Source organism: Sycon ciliatum, chromosome 7, assembly GCF_964019385.1.
Source record: "Sycon ciliatum chromosome 7, ocSycCili1.1, whole genome shotgun sequence".
Lineage (NCBI taxonomy): Eukaryota > Metazoa > Porifera > Calcarea > Leucosolenida > Sycettidae > Sycon > Sycon ciliatum.
The window spans coordinates 30,924,002-30,944,942 of NC_088649.1; the positions used below are offsets into that span (position 1 = coordinate 30,924,002).

The 20,941-nt window shown below is 47.4% G+C and overlaps 1 long non-coding RNA gene across 1 annotated transcript; it reads right to left on the reverse strand.

Annotated features, from left to right (window-relative positions):
• Window positions 1-327: 327 nt before the first annotated feature.
• On the reverse strand, window positions 328-2,693 carry LOC135820659 (uncharacterized). Its single transcript, XR_010554167.1, has 5 exons — window positions 2,640-2,693; window positions 2,497-2,539; window positions 1,823-1,923; window positions 1,342-1,442; window positions 328-988 (listed from the first exon to the last, which is right to left on the reverse strand). It is a non-coding gene; the product is annotated as an uncharacterized LOC135820659 (long non-coding RNA).
• Window positions 2,694-20,941: the final 18,248 nt, after the last annotated feature.

The window sequence follows — 20,941 nt, forward strand, 5'->3', positions numbered from 1 at the left end:
GCCAAAGCCAGGGCTCGAAATTGCATCCTGACAGGCAATGCGGACCATGTGTAGCCTGCCAAGATGTTCCCCTTGATGGCAGATATGCCCACCCCGAGACCACGCAATGCTGGGAATATGCACATCATCCTACAATACCATGAAATGCATGTATCTGCAAGAAATGCATGAAAAGGCTCATAAATCATTCAGCAGAGCCAATGCCTGTCACTGACAACGTGCAGCCTACAGAAGCAATGCCTGCACAGCATGTTGCAGCAGCAGCAGCAGCACCAGCACCACCACCAACACCTGTACCCGTACTCGCAACAACACCAGACTGCTCAGTAGATGGTTGTGACTTGCCACGGCATGTCACAGTTTCATTACAAGCAGTAGAGCAGTAGACTTTCATTACAAGCATTAAACGATCAGCCAGCGGGTCTCTGCAACCGGCATAACATGCAGCTACATGACAGCAACAGGCCCACATGCACCATGTGCAGCGCACAAATAAGGAGTGTTAATTAAGCGTAAATGTCCGAACGTCGGAGCCGTTCAACGTCAGCTGCACGCTGAGCGTGGTCTTACGGTCACCGCGGATAGTGCTTTTTGCCTAGCCTGTTATAAAGGCCAACTGGATATGGTGGACAGTCAGACTACTGACTTCAAGCTGGAGAGCCTGATGCAGAGTATAACAGACGAAATGCACCAGTGCACCTCACCCGAGGAGTCCGCATTGTTGGCAACAGCAAGATTCGTCTGTCTTGCATTCCTCGAGAACCGTTCTCTTCTTCTGGCAACGGCTGCTGATTTCTTCACCTCTTCTTTACCATCCATCAACTGCAACAACCGGTGGCTACTGTCCAGCCTTATTTCGAAGCTTGGCGCTCATCTCAGCCATGGGTCATATGGTACCAGTAAGAAACGAGGTACGCTCCTGTACCGTACACGGTGTGACACAGTTCTGTGCTTATACAATTCCCTCGCCGTTGCACGATCCGAGACCCTGAAACACAGAGCACAAAATGAAACCCAGCGCACACAGCACACAAGCCAACCCAGTGGCCCATCATCCTTCGTGTCAGAGCTGTCGGCTGCAATGCACTCACAAAATTAATCAAAAGTCAAGCACAAGAATTCAAACACAAAGAGCATAACGTTCTAACTTCACTGTCGGAAATGAAGCTGGACGCAGTGGTGGATAGTGTGGACAGTGAGTTGTGGGGACACATTTGGCTGATGATGTATGGCCAATCAAAGTCAGAAGGAAGTCAAGCATCCAACCACCGTGCAAAGAGGATCAGGTGCTTGTTTGTGCTATCATGTATGATGCATGCAAGCACACCAGCATGCACTTACCCTTTCCAGCTTGTTCTTTCGGACTTTGTGGATGCACATAGCAATTCCAGCGAGCTCATGCGAGTACTAGCTCGAGCCGGCGCAACAGCAGGTGTCGACTCCTACAAGCGATATCAAAAGACCATCATTGATAAGAAATCAGAGCTCGGAATGAACAGTGAGATACCTCGCGCAAAGTTCTCCATTGCAACAGTGGATAATATCGACAAAAACGAGCCAGGCAAGCGAATGTACTGCGGAGACCAATCAAGAGGCTTTCATGGTACATCTATTCAGAGCATCACACCAAAGCCCATCAGTAGCAATATTGTCGCGTGCAACAACATACATGTACACCGAGTGCCACATCAAGGATTCCACTGTGCATCACAGCCTGCCAACACGAGTGAACCACAGGGTATGAGAGGCAGGTCCCGTGCAAGAACAATGATTGAAGGCCAGAAGCCACAAGTCGACCATCAGAGCACGCAGAGACACTTACCTACACCCACCCCAGTCACAGCTGGATGATGCCGTTCAGCCTGATTGGCCCACTGGACCTACAGTAGTGTAGTGCTGTTGATGACGAGCGCACAAGACCATCTACAGAAAGCACAGAGAATCCAGAAAATAGGGCAAAAACCTGTGACACAACTATCACACATGATCAAGATAAGGCTGCAAGTACAGAATGTTCAGTATGCAACACCCAACCAGCGCCAGATGTGCGTGCGTGTGTGTGGTGTGTATGTGTGTGTGTGTGGTGTGTATGTGTGTGTGTGTGTGTGTGTGTGTGTGCGCGCGCGCGTGTGTGTGTGTGTGTGTGTGTGTGTGTGTGTGTGTGTGAGTGTGCATATGTGTGTGATGCTGAATTCGAAGACACATGCTCTCACAATGCATTCGCATATGCTGCGGACGCTGAGTCTCCAGCTCTTGCTTTTGTTTCAGGCCCTGCACTTCTGTGCAGCTGTGCTAAACTACATAAAAAGTTTCTTTGACTATGTACTCCATCTATAATTATGTACTCAGTAATGAACGTCCTACCATCTGACCATGGTACATACAAAAGAAACTGTTCAACCGACTACCTTCAGCCAGAACTTTAGCAAACTAGATTAGCAGCCAGGAATACTGCTGGATTTTGATTAAAATCTGGACCCCAACCACACGACTTACATAGAAATTCCGTTTAGATGTCGAAGACACAACAGCAAGGGGACTAGTTTGCAATGTCGAGATGCCCAAGGAAAATAAGCAGCCAAAACGTCCTTGTTCAAGCACAGTTACTTTAGTGCAAAATTCCACACAATTCGACATACCTCCACGAAATTGTGGGCCGCTCCATTTTGCATAGCCTCATTGGGATGTGCTTTGAGAATCCAAACCCAAATATATCTACCTTTCGCTTAGAGCATAAGCCGAGAGTGTCCGATTATGCTATCCCCTCCAGCACGACAAGCAAGTTGATGGTACGATTACGACGAAAAAAGATGTAGTGCAAACACAGGTCTTCATGGTCTACAGTTGGGCGCAACGAACCTCAGCTAAAGTGCCATAGGTTACAAAGGGACATACCTCAGCTGCAAACCAGTTATGAACAAGGATTCCTCCAGCACACGCCAGTTCAGGTCCAAATAAGGTTGCAAACTACCAACAAAACAATTGTGTCGTCGTCATCTTTTTGCACCTCGATTTTTCCCGCGGTTGCAAATAAAAAACAGGCTACTCAAGGGCTTGGCGCACGGACTGAGGAAAGAAATGGAGAACATGCCATATCTAGTGGTAGCACCCTGGCTAGCGCCAGACGTTACTGAAGTAGGCTCGCTCGCCTCTTTTGCTAGCTTATCTCGCCGCTCTCCACCATGGTCAACATAGTGATACATTTCACCCCGCTGATGCATTATTTTCTTCCGATTATCATCTTCTTTCCTTCATTCTTTTTTTTTTTTTCTTCTCTTGCCATGGCTGGCTAACGCCCCCTCCTTTGCATTGGCTTCTACCATTGGACGGTGAAATAATAATAAAGTAACGTCTTCTGCATAGCTACGGGAATAATGGTCATTGCTCGTGATGCCAAAGGTGAAGGGAAACTGGGTTTCTTGCCATTTGCAACTTCCTGACTCTGAAATTGTAGCTTGAACTCCAAGTATTTTAGTTTTTCGATGTGCCAGACCTATAGTTACGAGCTGCAGAAATGAGGAGCAACGGAGGCGTTGGATTAATGCCAATAATGGTGTTTATGGCCCAGACGACGCCAGCGGTTTTCACTTGTCAGGAGGACAGTCAAGTTGGAGCAGGCAGATGACAGATTATTAAAACTTTGAGTATTTATAGCAGAGTGGGTGGCTTGCCAAAGAGAATCGTCTCAGTACCTCATGGTTACTAGTATCTGACGAATGCCTCTTATTGCTAGTCTGCATTCGAGCATAGCAGAATTGATCATGTCACAAGTAGTGTCAAGACTTGATGTCCTGCGATTATTCAGATCATGTTGCAACTTCAAGGGAATATTCGTCCTGCCACTGTACGCTCTCCCAGAATTGCATGCAGAAGTCACGTGCCTGTGCAAGGGACAACGCGTCTGCATTGCTTACGGATGCAAGCGGATGGAGTGCAGACCAGATAAGAAGACATAATCCGGCTATTCAAATAGCTTCAGTTGCTATTAATTGGCTGGACTCCCTGGAAACAACGGCAAGAATCTAAACCAGTCCATGGAAACAATGTCACGCCATACAGAAAGGTAAATGGCAAGCCAATCAAGTTCTTTGGTAATGAAGCCTTTCAACAACATTGTCCGGTTGCATGCCTTGTGTCACGCAAACAAGACCAATGGATGCCACATGTACCTAAAAGATACGCTATTGTTCAACCACAACTCCAATACCACTGAGCACCCTCTTCTATACAGAGCCAATTAGATATTGAAGTATATGAGTCGAAGTTGCTGGTATAGTCTCTCCTAATGACCGCGTATTTGTCACAATTTTCTCTATACTGCACTCTAGAGCTACTTACCTTTTTCCGACATTGAACTCTGGCAGTGACCACTCGCCCGCAGAATGAGCCAATTGACACAGAAATTAAGTACCATGTGCATCCGTCGCAAGAGAAACACGCAAGTCTGCTAGTGCTGTGGATGAACACCCGCTGATTTTCTCTTATGCCAACAATATCAGACATGACCTGAGTGGAACATATCAAGACTTGCACCACATTCCTGCCCATTTCCAAATAATTATTGCGAGGCCCTGTGAAATGATTCTCAATGCACACCTGGTCTACACCACACGGAATACGTCGGATTGTAATGGCAAAGACAGCTGCCTATGTCTCTCTCTCTCTCTCTCCCTATCTTCATCTATATCTCTCTATCTCTATGTACCCAATCTGGGGACAGAACTGTTTTGTCCTTTGTGGACTCATCTGCGCAGCACGGAGAAAATGAGGCCGAACCTGATTGTAATGAAAATAAATTTTCCAATGCCAGATTTAAACCAGGGCCGAACGTACTTTGCCAAAGATATCTCTCTATCTACAGTCAACTTCGCCTATAACGACACTCGGTGGGGCGTCAGAAAAGTGTCCTTATTCGCGAAGTGTCATTATACCCGAAGTCTCATTATGTATCTGTATTACAGTTAGATGGGACTAAATTTGCTCTGGGCATGGGAATTCTGTCGTTATTCGCGAATTGTCGTTATACCCGCTGTCTTTATTAGCGAAGTTGACTGTATCCCTCTCTCTTTACCTCCTTGAGCGCACACTGGGTATAAACATGTCCCATGATTTCGCAATTCTCCACCTATCAACTCCCTCTGTGTGTGTATGTGTGTGCGTGCACGTGCGCGTGTGTGTGCATGCACGGGTGCAGGGTATATGTGCACATACCGGTATCTCTCTCCCTCTCTCTCTCTCCCTCTCTCTCTCTCTCTCTCTCTCTCTCTCTCTCTCTCTCTCTCTCTCTCTCTCTCTCTCTCTCTCTCTCTCTCTCTCTCTCTCTCTCTCTCTCTCTCTCTCTCTCTCTCTCTCTCTCTCTCTCCCCCCTCTCTCTCTCTCTCTCTCTCTCTCTCTCTCTCTCTCTCCCTCTCTCTCTTTCTCTATCTCTCTATCTCTCTCTTTCTCTCTATCTCTCTACTCTCTCTCTCTACCTGTCTTCACCTAGTTTGTGAATCGGCTTTTTGAATCGTATTTTTTCGGCTCACTGTTTTATAAGTTCACCTCCCTATACGTTTTTGCTCATAGTACACCAGTGGTACACGGCTGGTTCATTGCAACTTTGAGTTTCACGCCCAGTGCAATCATCGGGCAGCATAGGCAGCATAGTCAGGAAGCATTACCAAAGATCAGCTTTGCTGTAGTATCTACTTCACTCTGGGTTTCGCCGCATTCGACAACTCAGCACACTGTGTGCATTCTGCTGCCACCTACTAGTACATGCACGCTACTACTGCACTATTAGAAACATAAAAAATAAAAATAAAAAAATAAAAAATGAACGAATCTCTCGCATCCGCGTGTCTCTACATGTCTCTCATTCTGTCTGTCTCTGTTCTATCAATCTCTCTGGCTATCTATCTGTCCCTCTCTCTCTCTCTCTCTCTCTCTCTCTCTCTGTCTATGTGTCTCTGCCTGTGTCTTGGTTTGTCTGTATGCCTGTCTTTGTCATTCTCTAGCTGTCTGGCTATCTCGTTCTGTCTGTGTGCTTGTCCCTATCTGTCTGTCTGTCTGTCTGTCTGTCCATCTGTCTGTCTGTCTGTCTTCCTTTCTGTCTCTCTGTCTACCTGTCGCTGTACTTCTGTCTATCTGCTTGTCTCTGTTTCTCTGCCTGCTTCCCTTCTTCACTCCTTCTCTGTGTGTCTCACTTTGTCCCTCACTCGGTCTCTTTTCTCTGTCTCTATCTGTTTCTTTCTCTTCTTCTGTCCCTCTCTTTCTCAGTTTTCCCTCTGTGTTTCTGTGTGTGTATGTGTGTATGTGTGTGTGTGTCTCTCTCTCTCTCTCTCCTCTCTCTCTCTCTCTCTCTCTCTCTCTCTCTCTCTCTCTCTCTCTCTCTCTCTCTCTCTCTCTCTCTCTCTCTCTCTCTCTCTCTCTCTCTCTCTCTCTGTCTATGTGCTTCTCTGCGTCTTCGTTTTGGTCTTTCTGTCTGCCTGTCTGCCTGTCTGTGTTTGTCTGTGTAACTCTCCTACTGTCTCCCTGTCTCGGTCTGGTTGTTTGGCTGTCTCTGCTTGTCTGTCTATGTTTGTCTGTCTTCTTTTCCGTTTGTCATTCTGCCTGTCCCTCTATTTTTGTCTCTTCTTCTGTCTCTCTTTGTCCCTCTCTCAGTCTCTTTTTCTCTGTCTCATTTACCTGATTGCATACATGTAATGCCATTGCTGCATAAAGTCTTTATGTAGCAATGTAGTCAGGTAAAATGTATGTACACGTGATGTAGCATACCCAACGTTCCAACTGAGGCTGTTACACAAAATCCGTAACGTTGATTTACGAGGAGTTCTTTTTAGAATAGAAATCATGGAGAGCCATGGAGGGGACTAGACATACGCGAAGTGAATATCAAACAGACGAAGGGGAGTTTTCCTGTTATGCGATAGGCTCTGGCCATAGCATCTCTAGCGATACTGAAGTAAACACTGATCCATTGATAAATTTGGACCTGGATGAAGGAGTGGCTACAAACAGAAAGAGCTTGTTCCAAAGAACTGCCTTTGCCGAGTCCAGCTCAGCTCAGCAGGCTCGAAAAGAACTAGAATTTCTCATGGACGCAGTAGCAAGTCGATTTGAGTGCTCAGCAGCGCGTGTCTTACTTTCCTGGTGAAGCACGTACAGTTCGTCATGGACGATTGTAATGCAAGGCCTACAGTCAAGTGCTATCAGAAAAGAAGACTATTGTGGCCACCCACTTGTCTCTACGCAACCTCAGGAGAAGAAGACAACCAGGGGCAAGCAGAGGATGTAGAGCGGCAGAATAACTTCTGACCACATGTTTTCAGGATTTCTGGAAATGGGAGGGATCTCGATCTGAGATCGTCTCTCAGGAACTGGCCTCACGTGAGCTATTTCAGATGAAGGCATTTTCACAGAGTGGAAGCAGTGACAGCTTGTCTGCAGGCAGGAATACCACTTCCCATGATAAGCTTCCAGCATCCAAATGATCACGAGCAATAATGGTTTCACCTCTCACTACATGGATAAGCAGGGGGAAAGACTTGATACACCCACTATTCAGCCACAGCCCTGCATCAAAGTTACAATGGAGAGCAGCCAATGGAGACGCGATCATGTCTTATAGTGCTAAGAAGTGGTGGAGCTCGTGAGAGATATTGTAGCAGCTTCAGAAGCAGATCGACTAAATGCATCCTTTCCTGGAAGTTTGACAATGTGCAGCCTTTCTTCCATTTTTGTTCCAAACCAAGAGCATTATAGCCTTTGTTGAAGCATTATACAGATCAGCATTACAAGGTAGTTTTTCGGAGCATTATGATTAGCATTATACGAACATTTTCGGAGCATTATCTGCTGGACGCTAGTCATTCATGCCATGAAATTGCATTCACTCAAAGTAGAGTCCTCTCCAATTTCCCGTTTTCCCTCCTAACTTGTGCACCTGATCATGACATGGATCATATCCTGGTCAATAAATGCAAATGATGCATCTGCCCAAAATTGTGAATATCCCCGAAAAGCCCGCAAACTTCGGAAGCAACAACTGGTTGGGCGCGTTCGGGCTTGCTTGGTGCAACATATTTTCCACTATCTACCAACTTTAAATAAATTCAAACAGTAGTTTGGAGGCGGTGGGAAAACAGTTTCGTAATAAGTATTCGCACGCAACAACGCAAATCCACACAATTCAGTAGACACTTCTTTTCTATCAAACCTTTTCTTTCCCTTCTCTTCAGGATAGTACAGGGAATGTTGTAAATTTGAAAAACACATAACTATATAGAGAATGAAAGAAAGAAAAAAGTCAACACTTCAACATAGGTGTTAAAATGATTAAAGTGTTAAAAACTCAAAAACAAACAACTGCAAGTTGTAGACAAACACGTTGAACACATCAGGGAACACTTGTCACACTTTCACGAGGTGTGACACCAAACAACTGCAACGATAACACATTCTCCTTCTGTACACATAGTTCTGGATCTAGTTTACGAATATACAGAGCTTCTAACACAGCAAGATGTAACTTAGACCTTCCACGAGTCAAAATCGAAAAGATATCACTATACAACTTACGACAACTAGCACTGCCCGACAAATGACGCTTGATGGACGATGTCCGATCACTTAGCTCTGTCACCTTCGACGCCTGCCGTTGTTCTCTTCCGTTAGGCTTGTTTGGTTGGTTGCTCCGGTCCACACCTCCAACGTCCGTTGATTTCATGTCCGTTTTTGTTGATTTCATGGCCGTTTTTGTTGATTTCATGGCCGTTTTCGTGTCACTTCTTGGTCTTCCTCGTTTCCTCTTGTTGATCGTTGTTGTCACTTCCATTATCGACGTATTCAAATCCCCAGTACTCCGTCTCTTCTCTATATAGTTATGTGTTTTTCAAATTTACAACATTCCCTGTACTATCCTGAAGAGAAGGGAAAGAAAACGTTTGATAGAAAAGAAGTGTCTACTGAATTGTGTGGATTTGCGTTGTTGCGTGCGAATACTTATTACGAAACTGTTTAAATAAATTATTATTATTATTATTATTATTATTATTATTATTATTATTATTATTATTATTATTTTAATATGGCAATAAGTAGGACGAGCTTAAGCGACATGTGGACTACTTTATTAACAATGTAAGCGATGGAGACGATGCAAGAAACAACCTAAAGGGTAAGGAAAAATACATGTAAGAAGAAAAAGGGCAATGGAAAAAAAAGATGATTCGAACAAGTTTTCGTACAACAGTAACAACACTCTTCAGGAATCACCGTTGTACTAAAGAACAAAATGAGAACAAAGGAATAATAGCAATCAAGGGAGGGTGACACGATACAATGACAGCACTGGAATATCGAGGTGCGATTTCTCACAAAAGTGTGCCAAACAAGGGTATATTTTACAAGTAAGAACTAAGTCTAAGCGTGACAAGTGTTGTTGCTGTAGCTCGTGAGCTGGACGAAGGAGTCGCAAGATACCGTTATTTTACAACTCCTTGATCTGTACAATCATGTGGTACCGCATATCACCGCGTGCATGCAGGGAACTAAATTAATTTGTACCGTAGCCTTGTAGTCCGTATACGCGTAGGTCACCCTATCGATATCCGGCCTAGTACTACTACTAGCAAGAGTACATGTGTTGGTTTTCATGTACTCTTGCTACTAGTACTAGATCTACCCTGTGACCAGGTGACCAGGTGACTTTCCTCGCTTTGATCGTACCTGCAGTTTGAACCGCAACGCTCAGGGTACAGGGTATGGGAGGGAAGTAAGTAATTAGTTAGTTGGAGTTTGTTGAGTTCCCAATGCCCTTTTTCAAGCTTATGGGCGAATAGTACCCAACACTTCACCACGGACAGTCTACGCTCTGGAAGATTAAAAATATTTGTCCAGCCGAAAGCGGAATGACCCAGCGTCGTGACCTAAGCTTTCGTGGCCTGGTAGGTAGGTACTGAGAATTTTGTAGCTGATTTTGGAAAGAGTTCAAGACGGGCGGGGAGTGCGATTTTGTGCCCGCGACGAGCTGGGAGCTCGTGCAGAGGCGATGATGGCTCGACCATTACTGAGTTGTGCGTGGACTGCTGAGCGGCGTCTGCTGCTGCTCTTGCTGCTGGTATCAGTCGCGGGATTCTGTCATGCCCAGACCTCGTGCGAGAGAGGTTACTTCACCACATCGGGCAATCAATGTGTGGATATAGATGAGTGTAAGGGCAGCGCCGGGTCGAGCAAATGCCACGTGCACGGCACTTGCAGCAACACGCCGGGCAGCTTTGTATGCTACTGCCAGCCTGGCTATCGGGGAGATGGTGTCGTGGTGTGCAAAGAAGCACAGCCCAGCGCGCAGGGCCCAGGGTCGCTGACCACACGCTCCAACGGCATCGTGTACATGAGCGTGTTCGCTGGCATAACCATGACGATAGCCTGCATCGGCTTCTTCTGCACCACGCGACGACCGCTGACGGACAAGAGCAAGCGCTACGCCGTCTGGCGCTTCTACCACCCGCACCTGAACCGCAACGGCGAAACGCTGGCGTTCCGCGTCGACAAGATGGTGGACGGGGCGCGCGTGAAGAGCCACCGTCTGCGCCGCAGCTTCCAGTTCTTCGGCGTGGCGAATAGCGGTACCGGCGGTGAGTACTACATGGGGGATCACGAAACTACGACGACCAGCATGGACCCGAGACACCGGGTGGCCGGCAGTGGCCAGGGACAGTGGGTGTCGGATTTCGCCGACGAGCCGGGCTCGTTTCACGCCGGCGGTCGTGCTCAGTACTCGAGCCCCGCGGAGGGTCATCACCACGGCGACTGGCACCAGGCGCAGCTGCACCCGTACCAAGCCGAGGAGGCTCCGGCCGTGCCCGTCTCGTCTCCGCGCAAGTTCGAGCTGCAGTCGTCGACGCCCGACGACAACTTCCTGATGTCGCCGCACCAGGCGAGGGCGCGACCCGGCGTCGTTCGCACGCTGTCCTCAGGCTCGTTCAAGGACAACCACTCCGGCGTCCACCTGCTCAGCGAGCCGTCCTCGCCACTGCCCAGCAGGCAAAACCGTACCGGCACAATGCCGCCGTCCATGGAGACCGGCGCAGGCGGCGAGAGCTTTCAAATGAGCGTGCTAGGTTTGGATGGCGACCTGGGCGATGACTCGTCGTCGGCTTTCCCCGCCGTGCACCATCTCTCGCAGAATTCCCCGCAGCACCACCAGATGGCGAGGCCGAGTAGCTCATTCTCCACGGACACGGACAGCTACGTGACCATGAATCTGGAGCAGTTCCGGCAGCAGCGCCAGCAATCTCAGTCACAGCTGCAGCGGCAGCACGAGGAGCGAGACACGCCGATGCACTTCAGCGCCCAGGCTCGCCATCAGCAGTTCGCACACCCGCAGCACGCATACCCGCAGCAGCAGGAGCAGTTCGCACACCCGCAGGAGCAGTTCGCACACCCGCCGCGCCATCACCAGCAACAACAGCATCAGCATCATGGCCACCCGCCATACGAGCAACAACAACAGCAACACATGCATCCACAGGAACAACAACAGCGCATGCACGCACAGCAGCACCAGCAGCAGCGCTCTCTCGCACAGCACGACCAAGCTGCATACCTGCACCAGCAGCACCAGCAGCAGCAACAGCAGCATCTCTCGCACACACCACACGAACAGCAACCGCACCAGCAACAACAGCAGTACCAGCAAGACGACGACGACAGCAGCGACGACGACCGTGATGAGGAGGAGGTTCAAGAGGAAGAAGAATCCACACTGCCGCCGCAGCCATTCTATCCGCAGCTGCAGCACCACCAGCACCGCCAGGCCCCGGTGGCGTCCAAGGTGTGCCCCCAGTCGGGCATCAGTATGGACGGAGATATGGAAGACGATGAGGAGAATACGCTGACGTCGCTCCATATGCAGGGCAACTGCGAGCGCTTCAACTCCGGCTACAGCATCAGCTTTGATCGGTCGCCGCAGCTGACACCGACGGCAGGTGAGGCCGAAGACGGCTGGGGCTATGATGACTGAATGTCACTTCTATGCTGGTCGGCTGGTGTAGGCGAGGTCTGACAGCTGGTCTGCTGGTGTTGGTGAGATCTGACAGCTGGTCGGCTGGTGTTGGTGAGATCTGACAGCTGGTCGGCTGGTGTTGGGGAGATCTGACAGCTGGTAAGTTGGTGCTCTCCCACGTTAATGCGATGGCAGGTACTTGACTTGACCACTGGGTCACTGTGCTGTGTTGGTACCGGCTGACTGTGGCGTGGCTTTTTGCTGCCCGGCAGACCATCGACAGCCGCACTAGAGAATTAGTGGTGGGAGTAATGCATCCTACGTGGTCCTACGCACACACACACACACACACACACGCTATCATGTTTAGAACAGCCATGATCACGACCTAGGTACATGTAATAGTATTACAATTTCAAGCAAAATTCACTACTCATCTTTCAAAATCACGCTCAATATTTTAACCTACTTGTATTAAAGTTCCATCATGCATACTTTTCCGTTAAATAATCTCTTCCGTGCACTATTTACGCAGTTCTATTGGTTTAGTATACTCTCCTCTTTGGATTCATTTCCCTCTAGTCTCCACTGTATGTGCTAACACCGCTGTCAATTCAAATTTCTTTCTTTACGAAATCACAACTCTTTGCTCACTCTCAGCGCGAGGCGGTGAGATTTGTAGTAGGTTCCCCGGTGAGCTCTTCCCCGATGCTGGCATTCACATTAGTTTATCAGATAGTTCAATCGGTTCGTAGAATATTTTGTCACGGTCGTAGTGCTTCAGCACCTACTGCACTATGAAGTCGGGTTATTTTTTTTAAATTAATTCGTCTCCGCATGTACTTTCTCTCTTTGATATTCTTTTCTTTTCAAATATTTTATACCGGTACATGTCGATGCCTTGTTTTTCCCGGCAACATTGAGTCATGATCAATTCTTTGTCGGTACGGGCTTGGCTGTCTCGTGTTCCTAGTGCCTTTTTTCCGCCGACCGAGTTGTCAACGTTGAGATTGGTCTTACTGTGCTATGCTTCGACTCGGTGCAAACTCACGCCGTCCGTTTCAATTACTTCCTTGGGTGTGTGCGTGCGCACGTGTCCAGCGACGTTTGCATGTGGATGTGTGTGTGTGTGTGCATGTTACAGAATTTGAACACACAAGTGATCTGATCGAGCGCGCGATAGACGCGAATGCAGGCAAGGGGACATCTCTGTATTGTGCATTGGCGCATGGCGGCGGTCAGGGAGTCGTAAAAACAGGTATTTTACGACTCCCTGGTGGCGATACTTAGGCATGGGTGGGTAATGCTAGTTATTTGCTGCGGTAATGCTAAAGGCAATGCTCATAATAATATATATGAGGATATAATGCCACTTATACTGCTCACACTATATTGTACTCCATAATGGCAGTTTGAAAGTTGGAAAAGTCGATTTAAGAAGGCCGTCTTGGATCAAGGCCAAAGCGAAGGAGAAAAAAAGCAGTGAGCATGTTGTCTGAAACAATCCACTGAGAAGGTTGTTTTGCAACGTCAAGTCTCTGGACGGGTTCAGATGCACGATTTTCGGAACTGGACCTAGCCAGCTTCGTGCATGACACCGTTGTCGACCGTCAATTATGCTTGTAATGCCAATTTCGCATGCGAAATGGTGTTATAATGCCAGCATTATGCCACCTGGAAAAAAGGGACTGTAATGCCAGCCATAATGCTAGCATTACCCACCCATGCCTACATTGTGTAGTGATACTCAACCGTACATGACCGGATGTTGGCGAAGTAACAACAATTCTTTGAGAGCTGATATACAATAACTTAACTTAGAACAGGCCCGGTAAATGCATCATTGTTGTGATTTGCTTTCAGTTTCAAGCAATGTGCATAATCAGTAAATTGATGTTGCTGTTTTTGTTTTGTTTTTTTGGTTTCCCGTTCTCGGGGCCTTCTATTCGGTACTCTTTGTAGTTGTACTGTACTGTCGAGCTATCCGAATTCAAATAAACACTAAAAAGAAAAAGAAAAAAAAGCTTTTGATTGGTCTGGCCACACTGTACTGCACTGCAGCTTTTCTGGCTATTAAATCTTTGTGTATGATACTTTGAACGGCTGATTTTAGCGAAGCCATGCTTTCGCTAAAGTTTTCGGTGCAATGGAAATTTGGCATGTACAGTACAGTACATGTACATGTACTTCTAAGTTCTATATGACGTAGTCATGTCTATTTTTACCCCATTTTTACTGTGAAAATTATTTTTGGCCCGGAATTTTTTTTACCCCTGAAACTCGGATAGCTGGATCGGATCATAACGATCTCGAAAATGACAACAGATCTAATTTACTGACACTTTTTTGGTGCTCGAAGACCTGAAAATGCATCGAAAATATCGACTTTCCTCTTGGACAGCATCAGGCGGAGTAGCATGCAGGGGATATGCCAAGACCTCTCACCAGCTGGGTCACTCCACGCGTGCTGGTCATTGCTATTAATTTTAAAGCTCTCTCTTAAGTGTACCCTAATGACAATCACCTGATCACGCCGTGCAAGAGACTCAGTGAGCGAAGTACAGCATGCAGGGGGGGGGGGGGGGCTCGGCTGACCGACACGACCAGAAATATCAAGAGTACATAACGGGGGGGGGGGGGTATGTACTCTTGGTAATATGATAATATCACTGTATGTTCCTATTTCGTGTTTCACCTGGCTCCGCGTAATCTCCACGAGAACGTTTTGAAGAGTCGGCGTGGAGAAAGCAATTTTATTAGTGCAATTAGGAGTATAATCGATGCAGACATGGCCAGACAACAACGAGTTCATGGAATTTTTAAGGATTTTTATGTTATTCAAAATCGATTTTCGTGTTCCGCTCATCAGTGAATAGTATCGGAACTGAGGGTACTGTGTACAAAAATAGAACATTAATATTTTTATAACAGCATAATTAAAAGTGTGAACAAAAAAAGGAAGTGCTACAGCATTACATAATAGGTGTCATACATAGTGCTAACATATAATTATAACTGAGTGCATAATCCTGTTCTTTGTAAACAAAAGAAGCATGTAGTCGCGCTAAAGTTGTTCTCGTAGTTGGTTATCAGATGTAAATGTTGTGTCATGTTGCACTGTATCACCTCTTGCTTTGTGGCTGCACTCAGTTATATACGTTAGCACTATGTTTGACACCTATTATGTAATGCTGTAGCACTTCCTTTGTTGTTCACACTTTTAATTAATTATGCTGTTATAAAATGTTCTATTTTTGTACACAGTACCCTCAGTTCCGATACTATTCACTGATGAGCGGAACACGAAAATCGATTTTGAATAACATAAAAATCCTTAAAAATTCCATGAACTCGTTGTTGTCTGGCCATGTCTGCATCTATTATACTCCTAATTGCACTAATAGAACGTTTTGAGCACGTACATTACGCTCCTCTTTTTTGCTCCCTTTTGGCGCATTAACGCGTGTCGGGTTTTCCTTTGTTTTTCTTATTTTCGCGCTGCCGTAGTATTTCGTGGCTAATCATATCAGAGCTAAATCGCTTCAAATGATAGATTTTGATTTGAAAAAAAACCCAGTACAGGTCCAAAGTTCATTTTACAGTAGCTGGGAGCAGTTTAGGCGACATTTGTTGTGCTCAAAAGTCAAAACTAGGGCTGAAACGACTATACCAATTACTCGGTAATCGATCAATATTCCCGTTCTTGTTTTTACGTTATAGATTACTGCATATACTTAGGGATTTTTTAAAGTCCAAAACGTACAGCCCGTGAGTGAGAACCCTCGCATTGTTGAAGTTCGAATCAGTTCCCGCTGTGAGTGCGCAGTTGCGAGGGGTATGGTTCATGTTCGGATGTTCAACGACTTCAAAACTGCCGCTTGTTTCGGAGCTACCGGTTTACAAATGCAATTTCTTGGTATTACGAAGTTATATCTTGTGATAAACAGAGTAATGTTTGAACAAAATCTGACTATTTGCTAACGATTATAATCGGTTAATGGATCGTTAATTATTATTAATTATTATTAATTATTTTATTTATTTTACTAGGGTGTTTCCCACAGACCTATGGTCTTCTTACGGGAGCCCCTAGAAAGGTTAAGCATGAACGAACAAATGGGCGATAATCTGTACAAGAGCGAACAGTGGAAGGCAGCATATTCCACCGATCAGAACCTATGTAGCCAAGACGAGAAAAACCAGCTTTAGTGTGGGCAGAAGGCAAGGCCAGAGAAAAGAGATTTGGGACCTAGTGACGGCAGTAGTATGTGCACTGGAGGAGCGGGTATGGAAAATTTCTTTTAGGAGGGAGCTACATGTGCCGCTATGGACAGAGCGAAATACAAGAATAAAAAGCTTCAAATTGACTCGGACAGAAATGTGAGAGAGATTGTATAGGCTAAGAATATGAGAGGCACTGGTAAAGTTATCGAAATCAAAAACTATTCTTAGACACCTGTTTAATAGCCGGACATACTTATCGAAATAGTAAGAACTGAGGGTGTGGACGTATGCGCTACTTGCATACTCCAATGACGACTGAATAACACTAAGGTAAAAGCTACGCCGTGCGTGGAATGGCAAGAGATGTCTTGACATGCGGTAGGCGCCGAGTTTCCTGTTGACAGACCCAATCAAACCGTCAATTTGTGGCCCAAAAGTCAGGTGCTCGTCAATGACAATGCCAAGATAGCGTGCGGACTGCGCTCGAAGAACATGGACGCCGTCAATGACGACACTGGCGGAACCAGGCACTGCTGTTGTCTTTCTGTGAAGGAGGAGGAACTTCGTCTTTGCTGGGTTCAGCGTCATGCGCTTCTCTTCCAGGTGGACAGACAGCTTGGCCAGATCTCCGTTCAAAGCTCCGATGACTTCCTCAGCAGGGTCACCAGCTGCATACATATTAACATCATCTGTAACAGTCCAACTAACTTCAGTAGTCATTCTTGGAATAAGCAATGATCCTTGCCATAATGCATTCTTATATACATGAACAAGCAATGATGGACATAACACCTAACAGCAGCAGCGTGATAATAGCAGGTGATAAGTGTATCCTATTCCTAGTGTTAGTAGTAACAGTGAATCTGTTACACCATTCCCCCCTCTCAACTGTCAGAACAGTACCAATTCGAAGGAACAGTTATGGTAACTAATGATCATGCATGGATATGTGGAATGCATGGTAGCCGAAAACAACACTGATGAACTCAAGATCCAGTGCATGTCCTCTGCAAATAACGCCTGGCTGGCAGGGAAGCACTATCCTAATCATGCAGAATGCTACATTTCTATTGCAACACGTAGAAACTAGCAATACAACTGTGGCTGCCAATTAAATAGCAATTTTATGAAAAACGGTCCAGGTAGGTTTTCAGCGGAATAATAGCGTTTCCTGCTTCATCCATCAAGTATTCCTCCGGCTCCCAGGTGGCATCTCGGTAGCCCTTCCATTTCACTAGGTACTGCGTGCGCCGTCCTCTCTTCTTGTGCGACAACACCTTTTCGACAATGTACCGCGTATGGCCATCCGCATCGGTTAGGGGTGGAGGTGCCGGCTGAGTACGGCCCGGTATCTCATTGCCATGGTACAGCTTGAGGGCAGCAATATTGAACACTGGATGGGCCCGAATGATTCTTGGAAGAGCTAATCTGTACGCATTCGGGGCCACTTTCTTCTGCACCTTGAACGGCCCATACCACTTGAGCCTTAATTTGTGTGAAGGCCTGTCTCGTTCCTCGGGCGTCAGCAGGAAGTCCCTGAAGACCAACACCTCATCCCCCTCCTTCAGGGCGTCCTCCACCCGTCCTCGATCCGCATACAATGATTGCCGGGCCTGCGCCGCCACGATGGCATCCTGTGCCTCACGTAGTGCCTCTACGCGGCCATCCAGCCATGACAGCGGACCATTCGTGTCCATGCCAGCTCCAGCTTTCTGCTTCGTCAATAAGCTCGAGGGAGTAACTGGATGGCATCCATGGTTGAGGAAAAATGGCGTGTTACCTGTTGACGCTTGATCGGCATTGTTGATCGCAAACTCACATAGCGATAGGAGTTCATCCCAATTGTTTTGCCTATGGTTGACGAAAGCTCTTAGCGTATCCTCAATGACACGGTTCACACGCTCAGTCATGCCATCGGTCTGCGGGTGGTTGGCCGTGCTCATTTTTAGCTCCACGCCAAGAATACTGAAAACCTCCTTGAAGAACGCCGACGTGAATCGCGGATCTCGATCACAAACTATCGTTTTGCTCAAGCCATGGGCAGCAAACACATGATCCACGTACAATCGGGCTGCCTCCTTAGAGTCAACATGAACAGTCGTCGGGATCAGGTGCACATACTTCGTCAGACGGTCCACAAAGGTTAGAATGGCGCTATGTCCTCGGCAGGTCAGCGGCAGTGCCATGATGAAATCCATGCTGATGTCTGTCCAGGGCTGTTCGGGGACTGGAAGGGACTGCAACAGTCCTGCCTTGGTCTGGCTACCCTTTACGCGTTGGCACCGGTCGCAAGATTTAACGAAGTCCTTCACAGTACTTCTCATGCCTGGCCAATAGAAGTATCTGCTCAGCTTCAGGTAGGTCCTGTCTCTCCCCGGATGGCCGGCCGTCAGGCAATCATGATTCTGTTTGAGCAGTTGCAGCCGTACCGGACCGCGAGGAATGCAGAGGCGAGCATCGCCCGATGTTACTAGGTACAGCCGCCGGTCCACACTGTTCCAGACGTATCGCTCATGCATGGCGTCTTCGCTGCAAGCCATCAAGCGCTTGATTACTGGCGAAAGCTCTGGGTCACTATCATACCCTGCTGAGATCTGATTCGCAATTCCTTGATTCACATCCAGAGAGAACTCGATTCCATTCAGTTCCAAGTCTGGTCGACGTGACAACGGGTCTGCTATGTTACACGTCCCTGGCTTGTGATGTACCGTGTAGTCATAGTCGGCCAGGAATTCAATCCATCGAGCCTCTCTCTTGGTTAAGTTTGGTTTGGTCCTGAGGTAGACAACTCCCATGTTGTCGGTGTAGAGTTGAAAGTGGCGAAATAGGTAGACTCGCCAGCACTGCAGGGCGTACACTACAGCCAAAGTTTCTCGCTCGGCGGCCGTGTAATTCCGTTCGGCAGAAGACAGCTTTCGGCTCACGTAAGCCACAGGATGCCAGGACTGGTCCTCTGCTTGCTGCGTCAAGACTCCTGCCACAGCAAAGTCACTTGCGTCAGTCTCAACGCGGAACTCCTGACTGACGTTTGCTAGTCGCAACACTGGTGCATCCAGCAGAGCAGACTTCAATCGCTCAAATGCCTCCTGTCGAGTCTGATTCCACTCGAAGCGCACATTTTTCCCTGTCAGTTCCTCCAGGGGTTTGGAGATGGCCGAGAAATGGTTAATGAACCTTCGAAAGTAATTAGCGAATCCCAGAAACTGTCTTACGTGCGTGACCGTCGTCGGGACAGGCCAGTTATGCACGGCCTTGATCTTCTCTGGATCTGGAGAAATGCATTGGCCGTCTATCCGGTGCCCAAGAAACAGAACGTCTGTCCGGCCGAATTCACATTTAGACGGTTTGCAATATAGCTCATTCCTCCTGAGGGCGTTTAAGATGGTTCTGACATGATCGAGGTGCTCCTCCCATGATTTGCTGAATATGAGGATATCGTCTAGAAACACCACAACGAATTTACGCAGGTATGGCTGGAGGACACTGTTCATCAAGGTTTGGAATGTTGCCGGGGCATTTGTTAGGCCGAAACCCATCACTGTGAACTGAAAGTGACCGAATGGGGTATTTATTGCTGTCTTCGGAATATCTGTTTCTTCTATTCGAATCTGATTGTAACCGGACCTCAGATCTAGCTTGGTGAAATACGCACTGCCTTGGACGGTATCAAAGAGGTCGTCAATATTCGGTAGGCATGCCTTGTTCTTAATGGTTATGCGGTTTAGCTCACACCAGTCGCATACCATTCGAAGTGTTCCATCCGCCTTCCTTACGAAGAACACAGGGGCTCCGTATGGGGATTTGCTGGGCTGGATGAATCCTCTACGGAGCAGCTCGGTGAGCTGAGCTTGAAGCTCATCCATCTCTGGTTTTGGTAAACGATATGCTGCACGAGATGGCGGTTTAGCTCCTTCTTCCGTTTTTATCTCGTGATCTGCGCCTCTTCTGGGTGGCAGCTTGTTTGGAAGCTCATCGGGAAAGACGTCCCCGAACTCCTTCAGCAGGTCCTTGAAATCCTTCTGATCCTCCCTACCCGGACTATCCACCGTCTGTGGCTCGTCCGGATCTGCTGTCACATACGCTAGGATTCCTTCTGCGCCACCTCGCATTGCATGCCTAGCCTGCTTCCCTGAGATGAGGAACGTCTCGATCGGTGGGTTGGATTTGTCCGTGCCATCACTTTCACTCGGTTGACAGATGATGGATCCACCCTCCAGCTTGATTTCATTGGTACGAAAATTGATCTGTGGGTTCGTCCGGGTCAGCCATGGTTTGCCGAGGATCACGTCATACCGCGTCATAGGGAATACTAGGAACTGTTGGTGCTCGCTAAAGTCGCCGACTACGGTCTTCAAGCTGTCCGTTTTCGTAATAGGCTGTGAGCGGACCGATCCATCAGCAAGTGTGACGTTCAGGACGTCGCTACCGGTTGTTGTGGAGATGTTGTGCTTCTTGACAAGGTCAGTTGAAATGAAGTCGTGGGTTGACCCAGAATCCAGTAGCATGGTAACGCGACGTCCATTTATCTTGCCCTGGACGCGCATTAGGTCGTGTTCGTTGTCGGCGGAAATGCTCCCTGTGCTGGCGGTTACTTCATTAGGCCGGCCAACAGTATCAGGTGACGAATGCTTGACAGGCGAGGCTTGAATTTCGGTCTCCTCGAGGCGTGGTTCCTCATTTGCTAAGGGGCTGAATTTGTTCTGAACTTTGATTCGTGGCCTATTCGTGGCC